The sequence below is a fragment of the Chenopodium album genome, chromosome 26 (assembly GCF_948465745.1).
Source record: "Chenopodium album chromosome 26, dcCheAlbu1.1, whole genome shotgun sequence".
NCBI lineage: Eukaryota > Viridiplantae > Streptophyta > Magnoliopsida > Caryophyllales > Amaranthaceae > Chenopodium > Chenopodium album.
In genome coordinates, this window is record NC_137859.1 from 17,486,370 (window position 1) to 17,503,976 (window position 17,607).

Sequence of the window (17,607 nt, forward strand, 5' to 3'; positions counted from 1 at the left end):
TTTTTAACATAGTATCATGCGGCTTAGGCGAACTTAGATACTGTAGAAACTTAAGTTTAATTAATTTTACAAACTTTAGCATGGCTAGACGACGTGGTTCGAGTTCTCGGTCGAGGGACACGCGTCGAGAGGACGAGCCCACCAGTGAGGGCGAGGACGTGCCTTCTACCTCGGGGTTGGGCACGATGCCTGATTGGGATGAGCGCAATTTGTTCTACGCGCCAGTTCATCATCTGTCGGAGAGAATCCGACGAGGTTTGGCGAGTGGGAGAACCCGTAGCCATGGCTCGGGTAATTCCACCATCGGCTCCTTGTACGATAGTTTCATCTGCCGCGACGAGGAGCTTCGACATCTTTGGGAGTCATGCGGGTTGACTCCTCTGCTGCAGGCCACTCGGGCCATGTTTTCATACGATGGGGGTAACCTCGTCGTCCGGACTTTGGTGGAGTTCTTTTGGGACACCACCAACACTTTTCACTTTCCTTGGGGTGAGATGACAGTCACACTAGCTGACTTTAGTCTCATCACGGGATTAGAGTTTCAGTCTACTCCGCTGCCGTTCGATGCTGGCGTTACTGTCTACTCGCCAGAGGTTTTGGAGTTATTGGGGCCGATTGTCATTCGGGCCCAGGCTGAGGCTCAGTCGGGACAGCTGAGTTCCCGATGTATCCGTCGCTGCACATTGGCTGCAGCCTTTGAGGACGATGCGACTACCCGAGAGCAGCGGGTGCGCATCTTTGTGCTGATTCTGCTATCAGGGACGTTTTCCCCTGACCGAGGTAGTAGAGTACTACTGTACTACCTGCCTGCCGTTCGCGACCTAGGATCGGTCGGGACATATGACTGGGCCAGCATGGCCTGTGCTGATTTCTTGTTGGGGTTACGGCGTTCCTGTCGCCACAAGGCCCTATCTGGAGAGGTCGCCCTGTCTAGTTTCTGGAGGGTCGTAGAGGTATGCCTCTTTTTTATCACTTAGATTTTGCTCTAAATTTTTTAGGAACATGTTTTTACTAATTTTTGCTTTTGTATAGATTTGGTTCTACGAGTACTTTCCTTCTCTCACACCAGCGAGACCTTCTCCTCGCGTGCTCCCCATTGCTGCTAGTTGGGGAGGCCGCAGAGGTCCGCCGGAGGTGTCACGCCTTCGAGAGATGATCCTCACGGTGGGTTTTTCTCATAACTCATATTTTTGTTTTATCACCTTTAGCATTAGTGTCTTACTTAGTGATATTTCAGGAGCCTATCCCGGTATATCGACCTTGGGCTGGTTTCCCTATCTCTGCGCTGGCGGCGCAGTATACAGCTGAGCGTCGCTACTTTCTGGGGACGTATGATGCGATGGTCTACCTAGGGGAGCGGGTGGCCATCCAGCACTCCTCAGATTCTTTCGTTGTTCCAGCTCCTCCACCCAGGCACATGTTCCATGATGCCTTGCAGCGGGATCGTGCTGGTGGTCCCTCGCGAGGTACTCATTGGAGGTCCCATATTCTCCTCGAGCAGAGCTATGAGGAGGATCTGCTACCGTTGTTGGCGCTGGCTCCCGTCCCTTCGGAGGAGGCAGCGGTATGTTTTCATTTGTTTAGTTTTATTTGCCTTAGGTAGCCCCCAAGTATCTTTTTAACCTTCTACTTTTAGCAGGCTGGTCCTAGGGAGTTCATCCCTCCGAGGATGTCTATACGTTACCAGGGTACGTATGGGCCGATCGAGGAGCTCATTCCGCCTGCTCCAGAGGGGGAGCAGTTTGTGGAGCGGTCTATCCCTCGTCACCAGACTCGAGTAAGTAGTTAGGCCATTTTATGTGATCTTTATATTGGCTTTATATTCGCTATTTTGACTTGATTGTTTTGACAGTTCTCTCGCGAGGTGGTGACGGCTATGGCCAGGTGCATTGACGCCTTTCGCAGCCAGCTTGTGAGGTTGCGGAACCGTGCTACCTGTCGTAGCAACGATGTTGAGGAGGTATTATTTTACTTTCACTGTTTTTGGTTTTATTTTTGTTATATTGGCTAATCTTGGATTTACTTTTGCAGGGGCAGCCTATTCCTTCTCCGCGCACTCGATCGAGGCCCGAGCCTAGGAGGGAGACTACTAGGTCCGACTCGAGGCGTCGCCGGACTACCTCTAGTGGCCGAGGTGGTCGTTCTGAGGCCGCCGCTGTAGAGGATTCGGCGTCATCGCCTGAGGATGCTCCAACAGGGCCGACTGTTCGAGGTGGGATGGGTGGTGGGACATACGAGTTCGGCTCGTCGTCGCAGCAACCCTTGCAGCCCCAGCCTCTTTCTGTCGGGTTTCAGGGTGAGGTTAGGTGGCCTGGTCCTGAGTTGCAGTTCGCGTCATCTGGTGGTCCAGGGGACGATGATGGACATACTCCGCGGAGTAGGGCATTTTTTGATACATTTGGTATTCCTCGGGACCTGCGACCTCCGGCACCATAGTTGTACCTGTACTTATTTTTATGTTTGACTTTTATAGGACTTTGTCTAGTGTATTTATGCGACTCATGTACTAGACACTTTGTATATATGCATTTATTTTATTATTTATTAAATATTTTACTTAGTTTGTCATTTTATAATGTATGCATTGTGTGTAGAAGAGTGTAATTTTTGCGCGAAATTTTTCCGTCATTTTTAATATTAGTGGAGGGTACCGACTCTCTCCCCCAAAAAGAAAAAAGGAAAAAAGAGAGCAAGCTTGAAAAATAAAGCTTTATTATTAATATATTGATAATGATGGTCATAATAATAAGAAATAATGATGATAATAATAATAATAATAATAATAAGAATAATAATAATAATAATAATAATAATAAGGGATAAAACAGTAAGTCAAGTCAAATTTGAAATCAGATACGTAAAAACACGGTTTCCTACGCGCAATAGGTGACGCTATTAAGGAAAGCGTTGGCGCCGCGTAATCTAGTCTGTCGCCACGCGACAGGCTCTGTCGCCAGGCGACAGCCTCTGTCGTCGCGCGACAATTTTGTCGCCTGGCGACAGACACGTTTTCCTATTTCCTACAGGAATGGAAGTCTGTCGTGCAGGAAAAGTTATAAATAGCCCCCAAATAGTCCGTTTACTGCATAATTCGATCAGCTTATCAAACAATTAATTAAATTAGTAATCATGTCTCTAGCTAAGAAAACCTTTTGTGGGTACATGGATGAGTGGTGCCGTCGCTTGACTGCTAAAGATGGGAAAGCATTAGAACTTTCTCATATGGGGGGTATGTTTGGGGTCAAGGGGATGATTCTTGATACTGACTTTATTTATTCTGCTATAGATTATTGGAATATTGACACTCATTGTTTTAGATTTTTTCATGATGAAATATGTCTTTTACCGGAAGAATTTGGAGCCATTATAGGCTATTATTCCACAGACCTTGCGGTAATGCCTAGATTCAATGAATATTATTACAAAGATTTTGAGCACTTCTTTGATTTAAGGGGAACGGCTTTAAAAAACATAGTGCACGGGAATGTAGTTAATTTGACAGAATTTGCACATTATTATTATGATAATCCCAATCCCGATTTTCGCACATATAAAAGAAGGGCTTTTCTTTATTGTTTATTTAATCAATTGCTCTTAGTTAGAGGTAAGGATAATGAGGGGCAATCAATAATCATATCTGTTATAGAACAAGTTGAAACTGGGAGAAATCCAATGCCATTAATTGTTGGAGAAACTATGCTATGGTTAGATGCATTGAGAAAGAATCCAAAAGCACCTTTTAGAGGTTCTCCAATTTTATTACAGGTATAAAATAATATTATTATTAATTATTTATTAAAGCATATTATTTTTACACTTGTAATATTAATGTAAACAAATATTTTGCAGATATGGCTCATGGAGAGATTGAAACTCATTAATCCTCCTGATGACATTCAAACTTATGTTCCAAACTGCATCATTCGCCGAAAGAAGCGATTCTTGAAGATCGGTCGCCGTGAATGGAGCAAGGTGTTTGCTGCTGGTGATTTTACCATGAACTGGGTTGTTCCTTGGTGGAGGATCGATGCGATGATCGGTTGTAGTAACCAAGCATATTGTCGTCTCCCGAGCTTGTCAAGACTAACTTTTTATTTCCCTTGTAGAGTCCTGAGACAATATGGTCTTGCACAAACCATCCCTACAGGAGATCTTCGCCGCCCTTATGAATTTCCTGTGTCACAAGAGATTGAGCGTTTCGATAGATACTGGAGTGGTAGGCCTTTATGGGAGGTGATTGCCTCACTAGTGGAAAATTTCTCATTCGTAACAGGCTATTTGTAACGGGCAAAGCTTTGCCCGTTACAATTAAGATATTCGTAACGGGCAATATAGTGTCCGTTACGAATACTTACTTATTCGTAACGGGCAAAGTAGTGTCCGTTACGAATAAGTAAGTATTCGTAACGGGCAAAGTAGTGTCCGTTACGAATAAGTAAGTATTCGTAACGGACACTATATTGCCCGTTACGAATAAGTAAGTATTCGTAACGGACACTATATTGCCCGTTACGAATACTATATTACACATAAATGACCAAACTTAGCCCAACTTATGAGAGGAGAGCCCAATACTTGGCTTTTTAGGGTTTCACTCCCTCACTCCCTCCTCTCCGTCATTCACCTCTATCTCTCCTCTCCTCTTTCTTTCATCTCCTCTCTCTCTCCTCTCCTCTCTCTCTCCGTCCTCTCCGTCCTCACTCCCTCCTCTTTCTTTTTAGGGTTGCTCGTCTCCTCTCCTCTATCTCTCATCTCCTCTTTCTTTCATCTCCTCTCTCTCTCCTCTCCTTTCTCTCTCTGTCATTCACCTCTCTCTCTCCTCTCTCCTCTCCTTTCCTCTTAATTTCTCCGTCATGGTGGTTTACTTGAGCAGCGATTGCGGAGACGAGCAACTTGACCGGCTGCTTCATACAAGAGCCTCCAAGCGGCGTCGTTTTTGGGCGGAGGTGTAACCGGCGGTGACGGACTCTTCCTATTTAGATCTAAAGTTTCTAGGTAAGATTTTTCTCTTTGTAATCATCGAATATAATGTTGGAAGATTTATCAGTTTGAATGTGGTAAATGATGATTGTCTGAGTTGATTTAACTTTATGTTTTGAAATTTATGTTGTTTTTAATTGATTTAAGTTTATTGGTACTGGATTTTTGATATATTTTGTGCTGAATTTTTGCAAATTCAGGAATGATTATTGTCTTTTTTTAGATCTAAAGTTTCTGATTATATTCCAATTGTATCTTCATTTCTAATTTATGTGTTCTTCCTGCCATTGCTTTTGCTGCTAGGCCTGAGAAATCGCCTTTCGTCGTTCGTGGTCGCGTTTATTGTGACCCTTGTAAGGCTGGGTTTGAAACCCCCGCTTCTACTTATCTTCAAGGTCAGTCTCTTTCTTTTCTGTCTCATATTCCAGATCTACTATTCTTGTTCATGTTTTTGTGTTAGATCTGCTTTATTTCTTGAATGTTTGCTTTGGATTTGATGTGAATGTGATGTGATTTTTGTATTTTTTTATGTTTAAATTTACTGTTTAATGTAAGTGTTTGAAGCAAGTGTAGTACTGTCACGATCTTGAGTGTGTTTATATTTTATTTTACTGGAATTTGATTATGATTTCGTTACATTTTGTGATGATTTGTGATTTGAAGTTTTAATTTCTAGTTTTGTTCAAAATTTAGGGTTTAGCTGTCTGATTTGAGTTCATTTTGCTTAAAATGGTGAATAATGACGGCTGTTTAAGTTGTAGCATAGATCTGTTGATTAGTAGTGTATGATTTGATTCGATCTAAGTAGTTTGAGCAGAAATTGTGTTGTTATTGTGTTTCGAATTCTGAAAATTGTGGTGCTAGGTTAGTTTTTGTGAATCAATCATTTTGATAATAATAATATTCTTTATTATTTCTTGCTTAAATAAAGTCTCTTTGACTATCATTAGTGTTCAAATAATAAGTCCTGTTCATTTTGATTTTTTTTTTTTTAACCGGCTGATTCAATTATGATTCAATGATCTTGTGGATTTTGATATTATTTTCAGTCTTATTATAATTACTATTATTTTCAGATGGAGCATATAATATCTACACAAGGGAGCTTAAGAATCAACGTCTCAGACCACAAATGTCGGGATAAAACTTGTTTTTATTATAATTATGATTTGTTTTTGCTCTTTTATTAGTCTTATTATATGAGCAAGTTGATGTATTTTGCAGTGATAATGAATATATTTTTGCTTATAGTATATTAAATGTGTATTATACTTGTGTAATAAAAAAATTATTTGTGTTTTATACTTGTGTAATAAATAAATAATTTGTGTATTATACTTGTGTAAAAAAAAAAGAAATTATCTCATTATTTGATAAAATGATCCAGCATGTGCTAGCACGTGCTGGATTTTTTTTTAAATTGCATCAAACACTATTTGTAACGGGCAGATATAATGCCCGTTACGAATAACTAGTTATTCGTAATGGGCACCTGAAACGCCCGTTACGAATAACGGGTTAATCGTAACGGGCACCTGAAACGCCCGTTACGAATAACCCATTATTCGTAACGGGCACTTTAAACGCCCGTTACGAATAAGTAGTTATTCGTAACGGACGTTGCCCGTTACGAATAATAATGGCCATCCGTAACGGCCGCATACGTAACGGACGCTGTCCGTTACGGATGGGCCCTTTTTGCCCGTTACGGATGGCCTTTTTTCCACTAGTGCCTATAAGGAACCGCCTTGCCTGTCAAACAAAGTGAAGCAGGGGCTTGATGGAAGATTTCAAAAGCCTCAAGAGACCAACGTGAAGGACCGACTGGGTGATAAGAAAATTCCTGCTAAAGAGCGTCTAGGGGAAAGAATTGAATTCAAAACTCCTACTATGCCTAGAAAGAAGAGTGCTAAAAAGAATCAAGGAAAAAGAAAAGTGGATTCTACTAAAAAGGAAGTTTGGATAGAGAAGAAACATGGAGTCCTAGCGGAAGGAGAAACTATCGATACCAAGATAGAATGCAGATCTTCTAACGGTTGTCTCCTAGCGAAGGTTATGGATCAAGAGGAAGGGAAAGAAGACATAAATTGGAAGAGAATGAAGAACGAGAAGAAAGATTAGAACACTGCTTGTCTCTTGATTTATTAGACAAATTTAAATTTTCTTTAGTCAATTTTTTCAGCTTTTTATTTTACCAATAATGTACTTTCTTTATTAATCAATAAAATTTCAGCTTTTATTTTAATTAACTTTTAATTAAAGCAATGAAAACAATTACAACGTTTATTTTTCGGACAATTAATTCGAGTACGAGAGTCGAAAAAATTTCCAGAATACGTGAAACTTGTCCAGATGCTTGCAGAAGATTGGCGCTGTTGTCTGAGGTACTGTCGCCGGCGATTTGACTCTGTCGCCTGGCGACAGAGTTTATTTTCTGGCGCTAGTCTTGAAACTTTGCAGACGTACATTTTTTGCTTCGGGGATACAGGATCTGAAGGAATTAAAGTGGCCGCACCCTATTCGGGTTGCCTACGTATCCTTTATTTAAGGAATCAGGCCAAACGTAGCTCTCTTGAGTGTTTCCTCAAGTATTTATGGGTAGTATTTCTTAAGTTGGTCAAGATTTGTCATATTTGAAAATTCATTGCCATCCATGTCAGTTAACTTAGCTGCGCCTCCTGACAGGATTGTTTTGACAATGTATGGTCCAGACCAATTAGGGCGGAATTTGCCTCTTGGGTCTAAAACATTTTTCCTTAATGCTTTTAATACCAAGTCCCCAACCTTGATATTCCTAGTTTTGACTTTTTTGTTGAAATGTCTAGCCATACGGGTTTGATAACATTGGGTATGGTGTAGAGCTTCTAGTCGTTTTTCATCGAGTAGGATTAGCTCTTCATATCGTGCTCTGGTCCACTCAACTTCATCGAGTTTACTTTCTAATGCAATGCGTAAAGAAGGTATTTCTAATTCTACAGGTTGTACAACATCCATCCCGTATACTAAATTGAATGGTGTATTTCCTGTTGATGTTCGGATTGACGTGCGATATCCCCACAGTGCGAAGTGGAGTTTGTCAGGCCAATCCTTATAATTTTCGGTCATTTTCTCGATGATTGTTTTTAAGTTCTTATTAGCAGCCTCAACTGCCCCATTTGCTTGAGGTCTATACGGGGAAGAATGGTGATGTTGAATGCCATACTTTTGCAGCAATTCTTCACATTCTGCTTGAAAGTGAGTTCCATTGTCACTTATCATCTCATGTGGGACTCCGTATCGGCAAATTATGTTTCTTTCGATAAAGAGTGCTACATGTTTGGCGGTGAGTTTAGCATATGATTGTGCTTCCACCCACTTTGTGAAGTAATCTATTGCAACCAAGATGTATTCGTGACCTCCTGTTCCTGGGGGTGTAATCTTTCCAATTATGTCTATTCCCCATGTAGAGAAAGGCCATGGTGAAGTATAGGTGTAGAGAAGAGATGGCGGGATATGTTGCAAATTTGCATAAATTTGACACTTGGGGCATCTTTTTACATATTGATGACAGTCTTTGTTCATGGTAGTCCAGTAATATCCTTCTCGCATTATCTTTTGGACTAGTATTTTACCGTTAACATGTGTTCCGCATATACCCTCATGGATAACTCTCATAGCCCTTTGAGCATCCTTTTTACCTACACATAGTAGAGCTCGTCCATTAGGTACCCTTTTGTGTAGTTCATTTCCTATGAGTACAAATTGGGAAGCTAAGAGCCTTAATGCTCTTTTTGCTCTTTTGTCAGCATGGGGAGGGTATTCTCCCTTGGTGACATAATTCCATATATCTATGAACCATGGCTCCTCCTCTGGTTCTTCTTCTTGAATTATTTCATCATCTTGTATAGCTTGAATGTATGCAGGTTTATGCCTTTTCTCTATAGTTAAAGGCATTTGTTCAATTTCTTTAGGTATTCTAACCATTGAGGCTAACCTTGCCAGAGCGTCGGCGAATTGATTTTCTTCTCTAGGTAGGTAAGTGTATTCTACCTTTTCCAGTTGATCGGTGAGAGTTTCCAAATATGTCTGGTAAGGAGCTAGACTCTCACTCCTAACTTTCCATCTTTTGGAAATTTGATTAATGATTAAGGATGAATCTCCAAATATCCGGAGTTTTTTCACGCCTAAGGCTAAAGCGGTTTCGAGGCCTACGACGCATGCTTCATATTCAGCTGCGTTGTTAGTGACGTCGAAATCTAACTTGATGGATATTGGAACATGTTCTTCCTTAGGTGATACTAATAAGACTCCTACACCGCACCCCTTTTAGTTCGAGGCTCCGTCAAAATACAGAGTCCACGTGTCATCCTCTGTCATCATTAAGTCTTCGTCCGGGAATTCGTTCTCTTCTAAGGGTGTTGAATCTTCTATTGGGAAATCTGCTAGAAAATCCGAGACCACTGATCCTTTAATTGCTTTTTGAGGCATAAACCTAATGTCAAATTGAGCCAAATTTACTATCCATCTTGAGATTCGTCCATTAAGTGTAGATCTTTCGAATAGATATTTTAAGGGATCCATTTGTGAGACTACATAGACAGTATGCACGAGCATGTAATGTCTTAATTTAGTTGTGGCCCATACCAATGCGAGGCACAACTTTTCCAATGGTGTGTAGCGTGTTTCGTACTCGAGCATTTTCTTACTTAGATAGTAAATGGCATTTTCCTTGCTTTCTACCTCTTGTGCGAGCATAGCCCCCATTGTTTCCTTTGTGACAGTTAAGTATAGTCTTAAGGGTATTCCGGGGAGTGTTGGAGCTAATACGGGAGGATTTGCGAGATAGGCTTTGATCTTTTCAAAGGCTTTTTGACACTCATCGTCCCATATAATTGGTACATTTTTCTTAAGCTTCTTAAATATTGGTTCGCATATTGTGGTTAACTTAGATATGAACCTACTTATATATTGCAACCGGCCAATAAATCCCCGAATTTGTTTTTCGGTTTTGGGCGGTGGCATGGACATGATTGCTTTAATCTTTGTAGGATCTATTTCTATTCCTCGAGAACTTATGACATAGCCTAAGAGTTTCCCTGAAGTGACCCCAAAAGCACATTTAGAGGGGTTTAGCCTCATGTTGTATTTTCTTAATCTTTCGAAGAATTTCTTTAAGGCTATTGGATGTCCTTGACGGTCTTTTGACTTTACAATCATAACATCCACATAGACTTCTACTTCTTTATGCATCATATCATGGAGTAGGGCAGTTGCTGCTCGTTGGTAAGTGGCACTTGCGTTTTTTAGTCCAAATGGCATTACCGTATAGCAATAAGTACCCCAAGGTGTTATGAATGTTGTTTTCTCCATATCTTCTTCGGCCATGAGGATTTGATTGTACCCTGCGTATCCATCCATAAACGAGAGAAGTGCATGGTTTGCTGTATTATCTACCAAAATATCGATGTGTGGTAAAGGGAAGTCGTCCTTTGGACTTGCCTTGTTTAAATCTCGATAGTCGACACACATTCGAACTCTACCATCTTTTTTCGGAACTGGGACCACATTAGCGACCCATTCGGGGTATTTGGATACCCGGATAAAACCTGCAGTTATTTGTTTTTGTACTTCTTCTTTTATTTTAAGGGCTACGTCGGGTTTCATTCGACGTAACTTTTGTTTTACAGGTTTCATTCCTGGAATTAATGGTATAGTGTGTTGAGCTATTTCTCTATTAATGCCTGGCATATCTTCGTATGACCAAGCAAATACATCGATAAATTCTTTTAGCAGATTTATTAAATCGGTTCTTTCTTCTTTGTTTAATGTCAATCCGATTTTAACTTCTCTTTTAATGGTTGGATCTTTTGAGATATCAACCGTTTCTGTATCCTCAATTATTGGCGTTTTATTTTCAAGTGTTTCCATTGCTTTAATAATTTCTTTGTCATTTTCATCATTAGCCAAGCAATGTTCGTCATCTTTAGGTAAAGAAAAACAAGAGGAATAAGGGGAAGAAGACATATTATTGAACTCGGAAATCATTACATCAAATAAAGAAATATCTGTCGGGATTTGATTATCAACTCTCCTAGGAGTAGGAGAAGAAGATGAAGATGCTCCAACTAAGGACTTAGAAGACTCGATAGGGGGAGACTCTAATTCAGATTCTGACTCAGACGACTCTTCGAAAATTGGTCATTGTCCCGTGGTTACTGAAATCTTCCTTCCATTTGTAGTGACGACTCTCACCGTCTTGCGCCATCCACGCTCTTGATCTTCTACAGGAGTAATAAGCTTGGAGGGATCGAAGTTTTCGCTTTGGAGAACTGCTTGGATAAGCGATGAATTATCCTCCACATGCTTTGGTTCGTTCTTTTCCCTTCCAAAGAGGAGTCCCATGATGTTAAAGTCAAAACAAGGAGGTGCTTTTTCCTTATACGTTGGAGCTGGGATCTCGTCTAGGAAACAACAATCCAAGAAGATTTCGAATCCAGGCTGTCTTATACCATTCACAACAAAGGGTTCGGGAAATTCATGACAAGGGTAATCCTCTCCTTCTCTTATAAATTGCCCGTTTAAAGTAAGAGGATATTGGTCCATGGGTATTTCCCTTTTTTGTATGCGGGCATTTCTTCGTGCCTTTAATTTTTCCTGGGCCCATTTGAAGTCTTTGCGAGTTGGTTCGAAACCAAGTCCGAAAGTGTCCAGTTTAGGAAGGCCAGGTAAACCCATATGTTTAGCTATTCCTTTTTTCTTTCCTAGAGTCATTCCGGGAAAGTGTCCTTGTTTTCTTAGGATAGCATTTGTCACCATGTTTGAGTGGAGGTCATAATGAAGAGGGGTCCTTTCGTCTTCCTCTATTAAGGAGACCTCTTCGCTAAAGCCCCACAAGTCTTCGTCATTTTCATCATGTTCCACATTAATTAGTGGATTTTCTATTGTTTTGATCCTCATAGGTGAAGCATCAATGGTGATTGGAATGCCTCCCACTATAGCCTTTACTTGTTGATGAAGAGATGAAGGGACGGCCTTTAGATCATGAAGCCAAGGGCGTCCTAATAGCAGGTTAAAGGAAGCCTTGATATCTACTACTTGAAATGTAGTGGCATGTTCAATTGCGCCTGCTGTTATATTCATAGTGATTGTCCCTAATGCTTGTCGTCGTGAATTATCATAGGCTCTTATTCCTTGGGTTGATGGGGATAAATCCTCATCTCTTATTCCCAGCATCCTGGGGGTTCTAAGTGGGCATACGTTAATTGCCGAACCGTTATCTACGAGGGTCATAGGGACATTCATTCTTTTGCATATGACCGTGAGGTTTAGAGCCTTATTGTGTTTGTCACCTTCCGGGGGTAGATCTTTATCTGAAAAAAGGACTAGATTAATTGGACTTGGGAGATCACTCGTGAGGAAGTTTGCAAGTCCCTCAGGAGTGGTGTCCGAATCAATGCCTACCTTAGCCAATGCATCCATAACTGCTATTCTATGTTCTCGAGATGTGGCTAAGAGTTTCCATACGTTCATCTCTACCTTAGTCTTTTTTAACTGCTTGACAAAATCGTTGTCTTCTATGATAGGCATGGGAATTTGCTGGATAGAAGGTATGGGTTGCGTTGAAATGGGAGGTTGTACTCTCCCGGATCTAGTGAGGACATCTATAGGTGAATCTTCCTCATCCCAAATGTCACTTACTGGATATATTGTTGATAGAGGAGTTTCTTCGATGTCTTTGAGGTAAACATCCTCGTCATCACTGTCCCATACTCCGTTTATCGTGGCATCCTGTGGAAGTTGAACTAGCTTTTTCTCATCGATCAAACGTTGAACCAAATCTTTGAATTTAAAGCACTGTTCTATTGTATGTCCCCCTGATTGATGATATGCACAGTAGTATTTGTCGGTCCTTTTCAGCGATTCAAATGGTCTTGGTTCGAGGGGTTGGACTTTTCCACTCTCGAAGAGCATTTTAAACATGTTTGTGTATGACATCCCAATTGGAGTGTATTTCCTAGTGCTCTTTTTAGGGGTGTCAATCACTTGGAAAGAAAAGGGTTTCTTTCTCTTAAGCAATTCATTTTGCTCTTTTATAGCTTCGAAGGTTGGCGACATAAACTTTTTCAATTCCGAAAGTACTAATGTTAATGCCACTACTTCCTGTTTAGTCGCGTATTCTTGACCGGAGAATTCGAGAGCATCTTCGAAGATTTCTTCTTCAATAGTCTAAATAGGCTCTATGAGACTAGATGGATCCTCTTGGTTTTCTTCGTCGGAAATAGCCAAAGAATCTGATAGTGGTGCAGTATTGATGCTTGGCTTCTTACTTGCAGGGGGTAATGGGAGCTTGTTACTATCAATCAAGTCTTGAATGGCTTCCTTTAACCTCCAACAATTTTCTGTAGGATGTCCTCTACCCTGGTGATATTTGCAATGTGCATTTGGGTTCCAGCTAGCCGTTCTCCTTTCGACAGGTGGATCTCCAAATGGTCCAATGGGAGTTATGAGACCTTTTGCATGTAAACGATCGAACGCGGTGTCATAACTCATACCAATAGGAGTATAGTTCTTCCTAAATGGTTTCTTTTGCCCTTGATTATTGTTCATTGCTAGTACTTCATTAAGAGGAAAAGTATTAACATTGTTTGAGTGGGTAGATTTAGATGAAGAAGGATTGTCGTTCTTCTTATTTTTCCAGCCACTACTTGAGTTGTTACTAGCAACTTTTTGTTTAGTGAGGTCATCCTCAATGTTAATTCCAATATCATATACTGCTTTGAATGTGTTTAGGTTGCTTTGGTATTTGAGATGCTTGGAATATTTTTCTTGGAGGTTCTTAATGAACATCCTAACGGATTCCTTCTCACTAGGCACTTCAACCATTTTTGCAGTGGTTTCCCTCCATTTATTGAAGAAGGAGGTAAAACCCTCATTTTCTTTTTGTTTCAGCATTTCTAATTCTCTGTGATCGGTTTCAACTTGTATATTGCATTTGTATCTTTCAATGAAAGCGGTCACAATAGATTCCCAACTAGAGGTCTTTTCTTTATCAAGTGAAAAGTACCACTGTTGACATACAGTTTCTAAGGACAATGAGAATACAGAATGAAAAGCTTTCCTATCTATCCCCTTAATGCCCATTACAGTTTCAAAAGCCCTTAAATGAAAGTAAGGATTATCCATAGCCTTGAACTTAGGGATGTCGTTGGGATTGAATTTTTGTGGAAGAAGATCCTTATCCACCGAGACCCCTTGAGAGCTAATCTCTTGAAATCTGAAATCATTGGATAGCTTGCCCAAACTTTCCTGGATTTGGTCCATTTGTTTCTGTTTCTCAGGGTTATTAATTTGCAGCGATAGGTTTTGCAACATCTCAGCCAAGTTGGCTACCTGTCCCCTGACTTCATTAAGTTCTTCTTGACTAGCCATTGCCTTCTTAGCCTTCCTTTTCCTACCGATTGGTTTGTCGAAAAGTAAGACTTGAAGAAAAGTGTTGTCTTTGATTAAACGCCCTTCCTTTCTTGACCACGCGCTGTAATTTAAACCATATTTGTTTTAATATTTGACTCTAATTGACTTGACTTATGTTTAAAAATATTAAAAAAATGATGGACTATATATTATATATATATTAGGGGAAACTAAATTGGAGGATTAATATCCGACTTACCCCCCCAAAAAAAAATGACGGAAAACACGCATTCAAGACTCTCTAATCATGGTTATAACGTGACAAACATGTTATGTGTGTGCTTTATGTGTATGTGAGTGACATGCATTGACTACTAGTGTGTGACCATGAGACTTTTAAATGCCTAAATTCAATTAAAGACTTGAACATGGTTTAAATAACTAACAAACTGATTAATTCGATTAGCAGATCCATTAATTAGACTCATCGTGATGACTCGAGTAAGAAAAACTGGACTGTCGCCAAAACAACAGAACTGTCGCCACTGTTTAGAGCCTGTCGCCAGACGACAAAATTGTCGCCAGGCGACAGACACTAAACTGCAGCGCCACAGTCCAAACTTCTGCGCCATTGCTGGAACATTAATCTGGACTGTTTCCAGTAATTTTACTCTAAATGGACATGCCTAAAGTCGTACTAAGTCGAATTGATTAAATTATTAGCCTTTAATTAATTCAAGATTAATTAATTAATTAGTTAGACAAAGTCCTTTTAGTCATTAGTCAATTTATTAGTCTTGAACACAAGTCAAACAAACGGTTAGCGCACATATAATATATTCAAGCAAAAAGGTACACGTAGTTCACATAGTCACAAGATGAGTTTGCAACCTAACTATGGCTCTAGTTCTCTAAAGTTCGAGGATATGGGTTAAGTCAAAAAAGGTCCATGGTTAAGAATCCACATGCATTGCACACAAGCCTGCCAAGAGGGTTGGAGCGAATGGACAAGATTCCGCGAGTGCGGTATGAGACCGGACTCGACGCCATGGTTGGATGGATTCACAAAACTTACACGTCCCCAAATCTGAGCTTTGCACAAAATAGTGGAATACTCCATTGGGCAGGCGAAGCAGGAATCCCTAGAGGGTTATATCCATATGTAGAACACATATGGGTTTCAGAAAAGTGAGAAAATGACTCAATCAATAAGCAAAATCGAGCCAACAACACTAGAAAAGGTCAAAGCAAGAAGACAGAACCCTGGCTCGGTATTGGAAGAACTTGGCGCCAGACTACAGGGACTGTCGCCGCAAAAAAATCCCTGTCGCCAAGCGACAGAACTGTCGCCAGGCGACAAAAACTTTTTACGGGCGACAAGCCCTGTTTTCTAGACGCTAGTTCCTACATGCCTTGGCAAGTTTCTGTGTTCTTCGAATTTTCCAGATTTCGTATTATCTTTTCGATTCTAGTAATGAAAGATATTTCCCAAATTTCCTACGTGTAGAATTCCTATGGATTGACTCATGGGGTGCTCCCATGAGTACCTTTTAATGCATATGACAATAATGTTAATCAAATCACGCACATGAAATACTTAGAATTTTTCGAGTCTCATCCGCTCATTCTAAATAATTGCCAAAATTTAATAAATTTCAGGAATATAAATAGAAATCCTCCCCAGTGGAGTCGCCAAAAACTGTATGGAATATTTCAAGCATTATGATAACCCCAAACTTGAACCCCACTGTGATCATACACTAAAGTACGGTGGCGTTCCAAAGGGAAAGACAAAGAGCAAAAAGAGTCGCCAACAAGTTTTAAGGAACTTGTACCCAAAAGACAATCCAAAAGGACCATCAACTACTCCATAAGGTCTTGAACCAAACAGGATCCGGGGATGAGGGTACGAATCCAATCTACAAAAGAAAGGACCCGCCCTATAAAATAGGCCTCTACTTTGTTCTGCTCGTATTCATGCGCGCTTTTCGAATAACATACAAACATTATATTAAACCTACCCTGTTTATTCTATGTTGGTTGAATATTAATGCACAAATAAAACTATTATTGGCGATCACTTGAATTAAAATCACATTAGCCTAAACCAAATTATTAATTATCTTATTAAGCGTGATTTCAAGTACAAATTCCCTTTAAACCTGCATAAAAGGCGTGATCAAGCAATAACAATAAAATATATAGAATATATCAAGCAACATAATAATAAACAATAATAATAATAATGATGATAATAGCATGATAAGGCATAATAAAGCTTAAAAGAATAGCAAGATCCTAGGCATGGTACTAACAATATTAATAACAACTCCTAGCATGTCACTAAACAATAAAGATCGAAGCTTTAAACCTAACATGGTACTAACATGATAATATAATATTAGAAAGCATTAAAAGCATCCTAACATGATACTAGAAAGCATAAAATATCCTAACATGATACTAGAAAGCATTAAAAGCATCCTAACATGATACTAGGAATTATAAACGATAATAAGCATGCAATCTACATTGTGAAAGAAATAGGGAGTAAGCTAATCTACTTACTTTGAAGCCTCGTACCTCTTTCTAATAACAAAATACACAAGTCAGTAAACTTTAATGAAAATAATAAAGAACAATTAAAAAATTAAATTGAAATCAAATTAAATAAAGTTTTGACTAGTTTTGGACCAAACCCTCAGAAATTATCAAACCTTGCACGTCTAGGGCGAAGTCAACTTCGAACTTGGCTAGATGACTCTAAGTCTAATGTATGCGGAATATTGTAAAACTAGAAAAGAGAGAAAGAAAGCATAAAGTGCTCAAGAGAGAAGAGAGAGAATTAATTGTTGATAATTGATAATTGATGATAGGAATCCGGACGTTATTTATAATGAAAATAATCCGGAAAAACACGGAATTTGATAAGGAATAAAACTCCACGCTGTCGCCAGGAATGGACTCTGTCGCGACGCGACAATGTCTGTCGCGACGCGACAATGTCTGTCGCGACGCGACAATGTCTGTCGCGAGGCGACTGTCGCGAGGCGACTGTCGCGAGGCGACTGTCGCGAGGCGACAGGGTCTGTCGCGAGGCGACAGGGTCTGTCGCGAGGCGACAGGGTCTGTCGCGCGGCGACAGACTTGTCGTCTGGCGACAGCCTGTATAAGCGCGTTTTTATCTTTACACGGAATCCGATCTTTAATCAACTTGATCTACGGAATCTGTACAGA